Source organism: Equus asinus, chromosome 17 (assembly GCF_041296235.1).
Source record: "Equus asinus isolate D_3611 breed Donkey chromosome 17, EquAss-T2T_v2, whole genome shotgun sequence".
NCBI classification, from domain to species: domain Eukaryota; kingdom Metazoa; phylum Chordata; class Mammalia; order Perissodactyla; family Equidae; genus Equus; species Equus asinus.
This window is the reverse complement of record NC_091806.1, coordinates 11,313,686-11,329,242: the sequence shown is the minus strand read 5'-3', so window position 1 is coordinate 11,329,242 and position 15,557 is coordinate 11,313,686. Positions and strand designations below refer to the sequence as shown.

Sequence of the window (15,557 nt, the reverse complement as noted above, 5' to 3'; positions counted from 1 at the left end):
CCTTTCCAGGCAACGGGGGTGGGAAGTGAGAGAAGGAAATATTATGATGTGTTCCCCTCCTGCTTAAAGACTTTTTCCTACAATCCTGCCAACATAAGCTCCTTCTCGGCTGCCATGCGCGGCCGGCGCCGGCTCCAGTCTCTCGGAGGAGAGGTCCGGGGCCGTCCTGCTCGCAGCCCCGCACGCCCCACCTCTCGGCGGCACCTCCTCCCGGACCTGGTCTCGGCCGCCGGCCCTTTAAACCTAAAGGAGGACCGGGTCCTGCCCGCGCGGCGCGGCTCCCCAGGAGTTAACGCAGGCGCGCTGGGGGCCGCCCCCCGCGCAGGGATCCGGCCCGCTCATTGGTGGGATCCGCGCAGCCCTCGGCCAATGGGAGGAGGCTGCGAGCGTCCGGCCGCGGCGGCGGGAGGAGCGGGAGGCGGGCAGGGCTGGCGCGGAGGAGGCTCCCCGGCTGCGTGGAAGGCCAGGCAGGGTAGGGCAGGGCAGGGCAGGGGTGCCAGATGGGACCTTGTGTCCCCTTCTGCGCCTGGGGCAGAGGCAGAAATGGCCCCTTTGAGCTTCCAGGTGGGCCCGGCAGTCCCACCGTGACCTAAGTCCCACGGTGTCCTAAGACCCTGGTCGGTTGCACGGCCCCGACCCCGCATCGCGAGCCTGGGGAATTAGAGAGGGAGGGTCTCCTCCGTCGTGTCCCGCTCGAAGGGGAACCCAGGCCCCAATCTTAAGTCCTTTCGCGTCTCTTCCAGCTCAGCTCCTTCCGCCCCTCCTCCAATAATCCTACCACGGGGCGCACTGATGGGGCAGCCGGGGCTCTGTCCCTAGTGGTGGGAACGGGGCACTCCTGGGGCGCTAATAGGGCCGTCTGAAGCTCCTCTCAGTTCGCCTCCCCTAGTTCCTCCCTTGGGGTCAATGCAGAGAGAGGGAAAACTCTGGGGGCGCAGCTGTCTGCTGAGGGGGCGTGTGGGAGAAGCATCTCCCCGGACAAGGCAGCCTCAGAGCGCCCCCTTCCCTCTGGCCCCTAGCCCCTCAGCGTCTGCACCCCCATCCCTGGCTCTTGCCCCTCCCCCAGCCCAGGCTGATTCAGTCTGGGCTTGGGGAGAGGAGGGAGGAGACCGGAGTGGGTTCAGGCTGAGCTGTGGGATAGGAGTGGGGGGAAATCCCGAGCCGGACATTCCTTCCGAGAGAGTGAGCGCTGGGGAGAGATGGGAGGAGAGTCCTCTCACATTTCCCCCTTCCCTTCTCCCGCAGGCTGCACCCCTCCCCGCCCCCCCCCCCCCCCCCCCGCCCCCTACACACACTGACCCATACATTCCGGGACGGTTACTTGCCTCGTGGTCACTAGAAAATTGCCCCCGTTTCAAGCTGAAGGGACACCAGTCTGAGTCACTGCTGTGCCCTGAGTATGTGTGGGGGTAGGGTCAAGAGAGAGCAGGGAGGGGCTTATGCGAGGGGTGGTGGGTCCCTGGTACCCAGCTGTCAGACAGTCCCTCCCTGTTCTTCAGCATCACCATCCAGCCATTTATCTGGGGGTCGTCCTCCCAGAGCTGGACTCTAGAAGGCTGTCCTTTGAAGGGGAAAAGGCCCTGGACTCAGAGTCAGGAGGCCCCAGGTCAAGATCCAGCTGTGCTCTGAAACCTGGGCAAGGCAGGTGGGTGTCTCCTCTCCAGGCCTCAGTTTCCCCATCAGCTACCGTCTGTGCCCCTGTTGAGGCAGGGGTGGTGGGGACAGGGTGAAGTGAGCTAGTTCTCAGAAAGTGGGCTCTTTTCCTCTGCCCTGGCCTCCGGGGACTGGGAAGGGATGGAGTCGGTTCTCCCCGTCCCTGGAGCCAGCCCCTCCCTGAGCCTTCCTGGCAGGGCCGTGGGGGTTAAGGGGAGCGCATTGTTCCAACCTCCAACCTCACTCTCATCCCTGTTCCCCACAGGCCTGGGGAAGGCGGCTGCTGAGTTTCATATTTTCCCCTACAGAACTATTCACCACAGAGCCCAAGTCCAAATAAGCAGAAATGCTTGTGTGTGTGTGTGTGTGTGTGTGTGCACATGCTACGCAGACGTGGGCTGGGGCTCCTTCTCACACAGGGAAACACCACCTCTCTGACAGCGCAGGATGTCAGATCCACACCCGTGGACACATTCAGACAGTTCCCTATGCAACCTGGCACAGGTGGTCTTGCACAAACACGCTCTCATGGGCTCACAGAGGCTGACGCTGGCAGGCACTGACACAGACCCACCAAGGACACACTCCTTGGGTGTGACCAGACAGACATAGATTCCCATATGCTCACACGCATACATGCACTCACCCCAGACACGGTCACAGACGTGGTCATGCACACTCTCACACGAACACACACAACATCTCACAACACGGCAGAACTGAATGCTAAGAGTGCCAAGCCACATGTCTGAGTCATGTGACCCCCGTGAGGAAGCTGGGGCTAGGACAGGGAGGGTTAGGACTGGAGGAGGGGGCATCATGGGGATTGAGTGTTCCTGTGTGTGTTTGTGCTGGAGAAAGGAAGGGGGAGAGGACGGGGCTGCTTCTATGCAGAGCGGGGTCCCGGGGAGGGTGTGTATTCTCTGCAGCCCTCAGTCCTGTTTGTCTGGCCCTCCAGTTGCCCCTCCTGACACGGCTAACCCTTCCCTGGTTGGACCACAGGTCCCTCAGGAAGGTAGAGAGCTGGCCTGCAGGTTCCGGGCCAGCCCCTGGCATCATCCAACCAGGCGGCCCATGAATGTGGCCCAACCCTGGGGCTGGTGCCAGGTACTGTCTGGGCAGGAGGAAGCGATGGCAGTGAGTACCGCCGCCCAGGGCTGGGATGAGCTGTGACTGGCACCCCTGAGGGCCCAGCAGCCCATGGTCTGGCCCCTGGAGATGTTGGTCCATAGGCAGTGGCCAGGGGATCCCTGTGGGACAGCTCAGGACACTGGAGACTAAGTGGCAGGGCTGGTGTTGGGGCCTCTGGAGCATAAGGGCACCTTCACATCCATTTACTCATCACTCATGCATTTGTTCAGTCTTTACCGAGTACCTACTGTGTGCCCAGCCCTGTGGATACAGAGATGAACAAAACCTGATTCCTTCTAGCAAAAGGCTTTGTGACCAGCGGCGTGACTACCCCATTTATGAAGCTGGTCCAAGGCTTGAACTCTAGAGCATTCTCCACCTTACATCAAGAGGGATCTTCTAACACACATATGACTGTGTGACTCCCCTGCTCAATAACCATTGATGACTCCCTACTGCCCTTAGGATCGTTTCCAAGTTCTTTTCGTCTAGCTTGAAGTGATCCAGCCACGTTGCCTCTATGTCTTGCTGTGTCCAATTCCCATCTGTATCTCTAGAGCCTAGCGTTGGTCCAGTCCATGCTAGGTGCTCAGGTGTTTGCTGACTGACTGACTGACTGAGTGGGTGAATGAAGGAATGTGTCAGTGAGCTAAAGGACCGAGGCCTTTTTTTTGCAGCTGAGCCTCCAGGAATGACCGCCCTGGATTCCGCTCCCATGCCAGCTTGTTCCCGCTCCAGCAGTTTCCATGCACCTGGACTCTTTTTCTCGGCTCCTCCCTAGTGGGGCCCATTGTACCCATTCTCCGGGTTCTTCTTCCCCAAAGCTTTTTTGTTCTGAAGCCCCAGCCAGACCAGCTACTGGGGGACCACAGCCCCCCAGCTCAGCACTGGAGGAGCTGCCCCCAGGCTTAGGCCAGGCCCAAGAGTATAAACAGAGCCCAGTGGCCAACTGGCCGAGCTGCTCTCCCGGCCCCTGGCCAGCTGGAAGGCCCTCCTCGGCTGGAGCCTGCCACCAGGCGCTGGCTGGAGTTCCCTTGGCCTCTTCCCTCTCCTTAGTGCGCTCTGCGTTGTCCTGGCCTGTCTGAATTGTCCTCAGGTTTTATTTTTGGAAGAAGTTGCTTTCTCTCTCCTTATTTACTCCCTTTCTTCGGGTAAGGAAGGTGTGGGACCCCTGGGCTCGGCTGGGGATCAGGCTGTGACTCCCGCCCCTGGGGTCTGGCCCTCTCTGGGGCTCTAAGGGAGGGGACCTCCAGAGACTCCTGATCCATCCATTGCTTCAAAGCCAGCTGCCTCTGCCCTCCCTCCCCCACCCAGTGTGTGACTAATGCCTGCCCCTGCCCTTCTTGAACAGCCCCACAACAGCCAAAAGAAATCATTACAGTTTGGGAGCCCAGAGGAATTCTGGCATCATTAGGCCCATCCCTGCTTATCTGCAGAGGCAGTGTTGCTCAGTGGTTAGGAGCAAGGCAGGCAGACCCATCTGGTTCTAATGCTGGCTCTGCCACCTCCTGTGTAGCCTTGGGCAAGTTACTTCACCTCTCTGAGCCTCAGTCTCAGCTAGAATATAAGGGTACTTATATCTACCCCATCAGTTTGCTGGGAGGATTAAATGAGATATTTGTTAAGTGTTTTATGCAACACAGGCATTTGGGGGGTTTCATTAAAGGTAGCTATTAGTATTAGTACAGAAGGAAAACTGAGAGCTCAGGATGGCACAGCTCAAGGTAAGCAGCCATCTCCAGAGTCTTTCCTCTGTCTCTAGCTCCCTTCCAAGGAGGAGGCGGGTGGAGGGGGTGGGGCTGGCATCAGTCCAAAGGAGGAATCTGCTTGAGCTGATGGCACGGGCAAACCCCTGGGTCGTCCGTATCTGCCTCCTCCCACCGTGCCCAGGCCTCCTCTCGGGCAGGGTTTCCTCCACCGCCCCCAGGGGCCTCTTTCCTGCTCATGGAGAGTGAGGAGACCCCAGCACTCAGCCCCAAGTGGACCCCAGGCCAGTGGGACTCTGCGAGGAGGGGCAAGCTGGGTCCTGACATCACAGAGCGGAGAAGCTGGAGCCACAGGCGTGCGGGCCAGCTGGGGCCCTTCCAGCCCGTCCAGATGTCTCAGGAATGTGCTGAGCTGGGAGCTACCTCGCTCCCTCCCTCACCACCCCCAACCCTCATCCCCTCATCTGCTTGCTCAAGCTCTGCCTCTGCCCCACCCCCTCCCCTTCCTCTTTCATCTCTCCCCTGGAGGGCCTCGTGTCCACTTTCCATCCAGTACCCTCCCCCAGTCCAGCTCCCTCTCAGACCTCTGAATGGGTCATGAGGGCAGGACCCCCTCCCCTTCTGCAGACCCCACAGGCTGGCCATGTGGGGTGAGGGGAGATGGGAGCCTGAGCTAACTGGGAGGGGAGCGCTCTGAGCAGATAGTGCATGCCAGATCCCAAATGTGGAACTGATTTGCAGCCCTGGGAGAGAAAGGGGTGAAGGCTTTGGGGCGGCAGAGGGCAGGGCTGGGCCTCCTCTCTGGGAGGATGATGAAAGGGGCTCCGGGCATCTTGTCCCAGCTGATGGGTGGGAGGGCCAAGGAGGCGACGTGCCAGGCTGGGCTGGGCTCAGAAGGAGGGCTCAGACCTTTCGAGGCCTCTGGGGCCAAGAGGGACATGGTTTACCTTATAGTGGAGGGTCCTGACCTGTAGGAGGGGTCGGGGAACCCTGTTTAGGGTCCTGGGGTTGGACCAGGAGGAAGGACATGGTTCAGGCCGGAGCTCTCAGTCCCAAAGACAGACAGCCTGTCCCTCTGCAAGGGTGGAGGTCTTTGGGCCTCCCCAGGCCAGCTTGGCCCCCAGTGCTAGGGAAGAAAGAGCCAGAAGGGAAGTGGTACTCCTGGCCCAGTGTGAGAGTCACCTCAGGGATGGGGTGGAAGTCAGAGGAGAGAAGGGACCTGGGGTGGCTGCTGCCTCTGGCTGCTCTGGGGCTCAGGGAAGCCCCACAATTCTGTCTCCCCTGAGGGAGGTCCCTTGTCACCCAGATTCCCCAATGGACTCTAGGCCTCCTAGTGCTGAGATGGCTCAGAGTTGCTGGGACCACCACCTTGTCCAGCTCAGAACTATCATTGGCTCCCTCCTGCCTGCTGAAAAAACTCCAGCTCCTAAGCACAGCGTTCAAGGTCTGTCATAAACGGATCTCAACCTAGCACTCAGCCTGGGGCCCCTCAGCTTTCTTTTCCCTCCAGCCTAGTGTGTGACCACTCCCAGCTCCTCCAACCTGCTGTGAGCCCCAGGGCTGCAGGGCCTTTGCTAGTACCACTTCTTGTGCCTGGAGTGCCTTTGCCCTTTATCTCCTCATTCTAACACCTCTCATCTTTTAAGGCCCAATTCAAATGCCGCTTCCTCCAGGAAGCCCTCCTGGATCACCCAGCTGGAAGAGTTTTCTCCCTCTTGTGCCACCATAGCACTTATAGACTGTTAGGTCACTGGTTAATATCATGCCTTGAACTCTAATTATTCACAATGAGACTCATCTCTCCTTCTGAACTTTAACTTCCTTGAGGGTAGGATCTGGGATAGAGTTCATCCTTGAACCCTGTGCAGGGCCTTACACAGAGCCTACCATACAGTAGGCCTAATAGTAATGATGATAATAAATAATAATAATAATAATAATAGCAGCTAATATTTATGTTCCAGGTACTGTTCTAGCTCCTTCCATCAGCATCTCATTTAAGTTTCAGAAGATAAGGTAGGCACTATTAATAACCCTATTTAATGTTTGAGGAAACTGAGGCACAGAGAAGTTAAGTAGCTTACCCAGCTTCATTCAGTTCACAAGAGGTTGAGCCAGGATTTGAACCCATGCTCTGATGGCAAAGCGTGTGCTCTTAAGCACACCTGACAATACTGGTTGTTGAAGGAATGACTGATTTCCTGCTATCCCATCCCAATACCTGCTACAGGGTCAGAAACAAAATACGTGCCCCCCGTCAATGCACTGGGTCCTCACCTGGCACCCTGGTTTTGCTCATCCCTGGCCATCTGTCTCCTGCTGCCCAGAAAGACAGAGTCTTGAGAAGGGGCCTGGCGTCTCCTGGCTTTACCCAAAGAATCTTCCAGCTCGAGAAAGGTCAGACAGACAGGAAAATAAAATCCCTATGATGAGGGCTCAGCACAGGGGTGGGGAAGGTGGGACGTTCCTCCAAGGGCTGTCCAATGCCGGGGACCTTCCTTTCTGGCAATGACAACAACGATCAGAATAAAAACGGCAGCAACAGCTATTGTTTACAGATGGCTCACCACGCGCCAGGCCCGTGCGAGGCCCTCTACACAAAGTGTCTAACGGAATCCTCATAAGGACCTATGTTCCATGGTCATCCCCACTTTATGGATGAGGAACACGCTGGGAGAGGGAGGGGCACCTGTCCAGGCTCACACAGATGACAAACAGCAAGAGCCAGGATTTGCTCCCAGGTCTGAGCAGCTAAAGGCGACCACTAATGGCCAGGCCACCGCACCTCAGGTACGGCTCGGCTCCCCAGTGTTTGTCGAGGTATCTGCCACTTGACCTGTGGACTCGCTGCCTGGTCGGGTCAGGTCTGGGAGCAGGCACCAGGTCTCAGGACATTCCTGTTCAGAATCTGCCCACCGTGGAGTGGACTCAGGGCCTACAGCTCCCCTCTTCCCCAAACCCGTGCAGCCTTGAGAGACCAGGACATTTAGAGCTGGGTCTATTTCTTCTGCCGGGAGTGAGTCCCCGGGTGTCCATTCTATTCTATTTTATCATTCATATACATGCCTTCTATGCATTCTTTTACGTGCACAATATAGTTCATAATGGTAAAGGCCATCATGGTAAAGTGAAAGATAGGTTTTAGGTTGAGATTTAGCTTAAGATTCACTCTTTGAATAAGTAAATAAAATCCACTTAAAAAAAAGTACCATCAAAGCTGGAAGTGTGGAAGTGTCCTTTTGTCCACTATCCATCCACCTACCCATTCATCTATCCATCACCCCTCCCCACTCCTTCCTTCCATCCATCCATCCATCCATCCATTCCCCCCTCCCCACTCCTTCCATCCATCCATCCATCCATCCATCCGTCACCTCTCCCCACTCCTTCCATCCATCCATCCATCCATCCATCCATCACCTCTCCCCACTCCTTCCTTCCATTCATCCATCCATCCATCACCCCTCCCCACTCCTTCCATCCATCCATCCATTCCCCCCTCCCCACTCCTTCCTTCCATCCATCCATCCATCACCTCTCCCCACTCCTTCCATCCATCCATCCATCCATCACCCCTCCCCACTCCTTCCTTCCATCCATCCATCCATCACCCCTCCCACTCCTTCCATCCATCCATCCATTCCCCCCTCCCCACTCCTTCCTTCCATCCATCCATCCATCACCTCTCCCCACTCCTTCCATCCATCTATCCATCCATCACCCCTCCCTACTCCTTCCTTCCATCCATGCATCCATCCATCCATCACCTCTCCCCGCTGCTTCCATCCATCCATCCATCCATCCATCCATCATCCCTCCCCACTCCTTCCTTCCATCCATCCATCCATCCATCCATCACCCCTCCCCACTCCTTCCTTCCATCCATCCATCCATCCATCACCCCTCCCCACTCCTTCCATCCATCCATCCATCCATCACCCCTCCCCACTCCTTCCTTCCATGCATCCATCCATCCATCCATCACCCCTCCCCACTCCTTCCTTCCATGCATCCATCCATCCATCCATCCATCACCCCTCCCCACTCCTTCCTTCCATCCATCCATCCATCACCCCTCCCCACTCCTTCTTTCCATCCATCCATCCATCACCCCTCCCCACTCCTTCCATCCATCCATCCATTCCCCCCTCCCCACTCCTTCCTTCCATCCATCCATCCATCACCTCTCCCCACTCCTTCCTTCCATCCATCCATCCATCACCCCTCCCCACTCCTTCCTTCCATCCATCCATCATCCCTTCCCACTCCTTCCTTCCTTCCATCCATCACCTCTCCCCACTCCTTCCATCCATCCATCCATCCATCACCCCTCCCCACTCCTTCCATCCATCCATCCATCATCCCTACCCACTCCTTCCTTCCATCCATCTATCCATCCATCACCCCTCCCCACTCCTTCCTTCTATCCATCCATCCATCCATCACCCCTCCCCACTCCTTCCATCCATCCATCATCCCTCCCCACTCCTTCCTTCCATCCATCCATCCATCACCTCTCCCCACTCCTTCCATCCATCCATCCATCCATCCATTCCCACTCCTTCCTTCCATCCATCCATCCATCCCCCATCCCCACTCCTTCCTTCTATCCATCCATCTATCCAATAAATAAACATTTCTTGACCACTCAGCCGCTATAGCTATAACTACACAATAGACAAAAACAATTCCTGATACTCCCTGAACTCTCAGTCTAGTTCAGTGATGAGGAAACCAAGCCCTAGAAAAGAGAAGTGATCTGCCCAAGGTCACACAGTGAGTTAGGGAGATGAGGTGAGGTCCTTCCAGGCAGAGGGGAACACACGGGCAAAGGCTCAGGCCTGTCTGCCTCCTGAGCAAGTCCTCTCCATTGCTGCTTTCAGACTGCCTCCCGGCTCTCCACAAGGGCCTGAAGAGCCTGCCTGACTCCACTGTTCTTTCATTTTTGGTATTCTTTTGGAAGGGAAAAGGGGACAGCTGCTGCTGTCCAGCTGTTCTGTTGGACCACACAGCCCAGCCCAGATGTGTCAGCCTCTCTGTGATGGGTGAAATGGCTCCTGGGCTAAGAGCCAAGGGCCAAGGAAGCTGCAGTGAGGGCTCTGTTCCCGGAGAGATGGGAGAAAAGGCACGCGGGAGCTGGCCTCAGGAAAGCCCAGTGTTGCTCTGGCTGTCAAGTTGGCCTTATTGAGGATATGGTGTGTTCAGGCCATGGGGATCAGGATCTTTGACCTTCCAAGGAAATCACCTTTGCCCTGTTTTCTCTGATGGTTAGAGTTCTGGGCCATATCTTGCCCCTCCCAGCTTCTCCTGAACCAACACCCCCACCTCTACCTTCTCCCCAATCCTGGTCAAGGGTCTTGTCATATATTCTGACTTCCCCTAGCCTGCTCAAGGGGGTGACACAGTGTTCCAGCCAGAGCAACGCTCATGGTCTTAACTTAACTCCACCCAAATCTTCCTTACCCATCCTGCCCCCTGGAGCGCTGAGACTTCCAGAAGAACAGCCTGTTCTCCAGCATCTGGAGCTGGTTTCTTGAGGGAGGTTCAGGGGCAAGCCAGGTCCCAGAGAGGGATCCTCCTGGAGGCCTCAGTACTAGGACTTGCAGGAGGCACATGGTATGGGGAGGGAAGACACAAAGCGTGGGATGTCCTTCATCCTCCTGTCTCCTGGCACAGTAGCCAGGCCAGACATAAACAGACCCTCCTGGTGAGTCCTGGGAGCTGCCGAGCGGAGGTCCATGTTGCCAGGCGGGCTGCAGAGCAGCATCCGGAGTGAGTATGAGGGATGCTGCATGGGATGGGATGTGGGCTGTCTCCTCTCACAGGCCAGGCAATGTGCTGGCTCTGCCCCTGTAGCTCTAGGCATCCCCGGTGCCCTAAGGATGGGCGTGGCTGAGGATGAAGGCGGGGCCCCTCTGAGAGGAGATCCCAAACTTTCCTTGCCCTAGAGGGCAAAGTTCAAAGCAGAACAAGAGCAGGAGAGATGGTTCTGTCTCCTCTGTGACTCATTCCACGGGACCACTGCCCAGAGGACAGAGTTAACTGTCCCCTCCTCTCTAAGTCTCAGGGGACAATGATGCCTATAAATGATCCTTAATAAAAGGGACACAGCCCCAATCCTCCCCACTGAAATTTTTTCCAGTAGCTCCTTTGCCAGTAGGGTTGAAGACATGGGAAGGGAGGCTGCAGAGGTCACCTCCTCTGAGAAACCTCTGGTGACCTCCGGCTGGGCTGGATGCTCCTCTTCTCACCATGCTCTGCTTCACCATGGCGCCCCGAAGTGCTGTCACTGTCTACGTCCCTCTCTGAATCTCTCATTCAGCTGCGGGGGGCTGGAGGACCAGGTGTGCCTCCAGCCTTCATCCGGGTAACCCTGGCCCCAGCACAGATGCTCCTTCAGTGCCCAGGTGTTGAAGGACCAGATGTGTGTACTGAAGAATGACCCTCCCCAGCTGGTCCAGGGAAGCCGGAGGGACCTCCCAGCAGATTGGGGCACACAGAGCCTTTCTGTGGGATCGAGCATACCCATCACCCTCAGGGCTGGCCAGGCCAGGACCTTGAGAGCCCCAGGGCCCCTTCTGGAATTATCAGTACACTTCTTCAACACGCAGGCCTGTCTTTTTAAAAATATTCTCCCCTTCTCTTGCAAAGATTGCCTGGTCTAAAGTAATTTTCTCTACAAATACAGTAAATCCTTGAAATGGAGCAAAGTTCACCACAATGTGATGGAAACTTGGCTTCTGTCCTGTGCCTGGCAATAAAGGTAGCAAAATAAAGGTGGGCAAAACTCTTATTTCTGTGGGGCTGGTAAAGAAGTGACTGCCTTTAACTCGTGGAATTTTCTCAGTTTGGTTCACTGAATGCAATAAGGTTTCACAGTCTTTACTTTTGTGCCTTCTGTGATGGCACAGACAAACTGAAAAATATTATTTTTCATTGATCCTGCAATAACACAACTCCACATTTTACATGATTGAAAATTTTAGATTCAGCTTATTGCCTTCTGGTGGAGTTTTACTATATTGAGTACTGTTCTGTGCTATACTAGGTTTATGGCAGTGAACAAAACTGACGTGACCTTGCTATCATGGAATTTACTTTCCATGGAGGAAATGGACAATAAACCAATAAATTAACTGCAAACTGGGATAAGGGATAAAGCAATCAAGGGCTGAAGCAGAAAATGACAGGCACTTGGAGTGGTTCAGGAGGTTACTCCAAAGAGGTGACATTTGAACGGAGGCAGATGAGATGGAGAGAACTGGAGGGAAAGCCATCTAGATAGCAAGAACAGCATGTGCAAAGGTCCTGAGGCAGGACTTTGAAAAGACTTAGTTTTCAGCTAGGTAACTGTGGGTCCCAGAGTCCCAGAGCAATCTGAAGGAGAGGAAACTGGGGAAGATGGAAGCCTTAGAGCCTTAATGCTCAAGGGTGAGGCCTAAGCCACAAGTCCAAATCTGGTGTGGGTCAGCTAGCTCTAGACTGCCCTAGACCGGGGGCTGCAGGGCTGTGCATCACACTATGGGGATAGCTCAAGGCAATGACAACTCATTGGAAACCATGGAGAGCCCCTCCTGAATCTCAGAGACAGTGCGGCTGCAGGGTCCTGATGGCCAGGAGCAGATGAGCTTAAGCACCCTTGTTCCCCCTCCCCAAAAGATGTGGAAGCTGGCCTGGGCCCCCTTTCCTTCATCCAGCCATGGTTGGTTGAGGCCTACTTTGGATGCAGCAGTGAGCAAGACAGATGACCCCCTGCCCTCAAGGAGCTCATAGCCCCAAGGGAGAAGCAAAAACAAAACAAAACTCCACTGTCCCAACAAACTGAGTGTTTTGGAGGAGGAGTGGGTGTCTGGGGAGATCTCCCTTCCCAAATAGGAGGCCTGGGATTTGGGCTGTTCCATTAGTTTTTCTCCATTAGTTTTTTTCTAGCAGATTCTACTCTGAGAACTGAGTGCCTTGGCCCTTGGGTCCTCTTTCCTGTTGGTGAGAATTTAAAGAGAAACACACACACACACACACACACACACATTCCCCTTTTAAGGGCTCTTAAAGGCCCACACACAGACATAGCAACACCCAAACACACATATTTCTCTAATCTCTCTAAATCCCCCAAAAGGGGGGTGGCGGTGGTGATTCTCTGCTTCCTCATTTATCTCGAGGGAAGCCACGCTGGGGGCTGGGGGAGCAGCCCTCAGCCTCAGCCCCATGCCCCCCTTCCCCTGGGCTGTCCCTGGGTCCGGGTCCTCCCCACACCTTGCCTCCCCAGCTGCCCCAGGTAAACGAGTGTGCTGGGCAAACATCCTTGCCACTTCCTGCTGCTCCCCTCTGAGACAACAGACGTCCTCTTCCTCGTCCTCCTCGTCCTCCCCACACCCTCCCTGGCTGGGGCTTCTCTGGAATCCAAAGCCATTTCCCCCTAGAGAAACCAGAGTCAGCCCTTGCCCTTCACCAGAGGAGGGAGGCAAGAGGCACCAGACCCAGTGTCTGTATCCGAGACGCGACCTGTTCTCCCTGCGGCCCTTGATCTCAGTTCTCGGGGCACCAGACACTCTCTCATATCTGCCCAGGGCCCAAAGGATCACAGGGTAGAGGGAGGGGGCACTAGGGCGGCCCCATCAGGAACAGTGGGAGAGTGGGGAGGGGGAGGGAAGAGCAGCCCCTCTGAGGGGTGTCTCTGAGAATCACACAGACAAGATTGCAAGAGCAGGGAGGTATCTTCACAGAAGAAAAACAAATCCCCTGGCCACCTCCAGGAGCACCTGCCTTCGCTTTGCCAACTCCTCCTCCCATCTCTGTCCCAGCGAATGTTTGTGTCCTGCCTAGTTGTGTTCACGGTGAGCGTACTTTTTGAATTTTGCTTTTTGCCCAGAGCAACAGAACACGCACGTCTTCCATGTGACTAAATGGCCTTCATCTGGATTTTTAGGAATGGGGGATACCCTGCTGTCCACCTTCCAGACTGAGAAGCACACAGACTCCATCCCTTCCCATCCTTAACCCTGGAAACATTTTCCTATCCTTATGCAGGATCAAGAGAGAGTTGTGGGTGGGGTTGGTATGGGGTCCCAGCTGGAAGGCGACTTAGACATCTAAATGGAGGCACCAGAGAAGGTAAGTGACTTGCTCAAGGTCACACAGCAACCCCTAGCTGAGTAGTTCTTACCACCATCCTATCTAGTCTCTGGAGCTAGTTAACTATGGAAACTTACCTGCCAGGCATCGTCCTATGTTCGTCTTTAATTTCCTCACTAAATCTTTACAATAACACCATGGGAAGGTTCTGTGTCTCCATTTCCCAGATGAGTGACTTTGAACTGCCCAGCTGGCTGGCGGCAGAAGTGCCACTAGAATCCAATTTCCTGATTCCCAGCCCAGGAGTTCTTTGTGTCTGCTCTTCGGAATCCTTTCCTCTCCCCCGGCCTCGCCTGGGCCTGAGGGCAGGAGCTGCCCAGCAGGGCTTCCCCCCTCAGGCCCAGTGCTGGATCCCACTGTCTGGTCGTGCCTCCTTTCCTGCGCTGGACCGAGGCCCAGATGAGCAGCTGGGGATGCAGGCTGAATGGAACAGCAGGAAGAGGCTGTCGGCGGCGGCAGAGTTCATTCAGAAGAAAGCCCAGCTCAGAGCGGCTGAGGGCTCCGGGAAGCCCACGGGGGCTCTGCCCACCCCCGTGGCTGCAAAGGCACCAGCTTCAACAGACGCCCCTCCCTCCGACCAGTATCTGTTACCAACTCCAGGAGGGTGGGGATGGAACCCCAGAACCCTGCCACTTTACTCCTAGGATCCGTGCCAGACCATCATAGAAAGACTTGATCCAACCTTTCCCCATTTTACAGACAAAGGGACCGAGGCCCAGGGGGCCAAGGGAGGAGAGCCTGGGGGCCCAGGCTTACAGCAGGAGGCAGAAGCAGAGGCAGGACTAGAACCCAGGCCTCTCCACCAGCATCGCAAGCCCCTCCCCTCCTGGCTTGGCCAGTCATCGGCAGAAGTGTGCTTCCTCTGCCTGGGACCAGGGGCCTTCCTCAGAGAGCAGGGTGACCCGGATGTGCCGCCTAAGGGAGGACTTCAAGATCTGGCACCCCATGCGTCCCTGCCTCAGGTTCCCGTGCTTGGCTTGTTTCCCCGTTAGTCTGGTGGCCTGGGACAGTTTACGTGGAAGTCCAAGATGCCCAGTCCTTTTAGTCTCTAGTGGCTTGGCTTTTGTCTGGCCAAGTTCATCTTAGTCCCAGGAGGTAGAGACCAGCAGGCAGAGACGCCTCTGCCCCCAGGTGATCCCTGGGGGGTGTGTGTGTGACAGAGAGGGAGACTGGAGGTTCATTGCAAGGAGGAGTGGGTTCCCCCCAGGTTCTTCGAGCTGCCTGCATTTCAGCCTGGCAGGCCCTTCTGAACCCAAATATTTTCTCCTGTTACTGAGCCCACGCCCCTCCCCCAGGCAAGGCCTTAGGGCTGAGCCTGAGAGGGAGGGAAGGAGAGAGAGAAGCCACGTTTCCTTAGGGAGGGAGGGGGAGAGAGAGAAGGACAAGTCCAGAGACAGTCACCGCGACACAGGGAGACAGAGAGAAAGTCGGGGAGACCAGAGGGACAGAGAAACCTAGAGACACAGCCATGGGGAGGAAGGGCTCCCTCCTCCTGAGCGATCACCCTGCGCTGCGCTGAGCAGCTGTCCCTCCCTGGGAGATCTCGGGCCGGACTCCCGGGGGCGGCCGCGGCAGCGCCCCTAAGTTTCCAAGTCTGGCTCGGAACCGGGGTCTGGCTCTGGCCTCCTGGTGGTGGTGGGGGGCGGGGGGGTTCGGGTCTCTGGCCCTCCGTACTCTCCCCTGTGCGCCCCCCAGCGGAGAACCAGCCGCAGAGCCACCGAGGCCTTAAAGGGGGCTCAGGAAAGGGCGCCGCCACTTTGCGCCCAATCTGGTCCTGGAACCGCGGGGTGGGTGGAGGACGACTAGAAGACGTGGGCGGGGGGCAGGACGGGTGTCTCTTTTGAGTTCATATCCGAGGATCGGATGGCCCCGACGCCTCGACGTCCCCTTCCCCTGGAAGGCGGAGGCCAGTGTGTCCACAGACGGAGCCCC

At 56.2% G+C, this 15,557-nt stretch overlaps 1 protein-coding gene across 1 annotated transcript in view; it reads right to left on the bottom strand.

Annotated features, from left to right (window-relative positions):
- The window catches only part of CREB3L1 (cAMP responsive element binding protein 3 like 1), a 35,339-nt gene that overhangs the window by 18,981 nt on the left and 801 nt on the right, over positions 1-15,557 (bottom strand). The window lies entirely within an intron of this gene.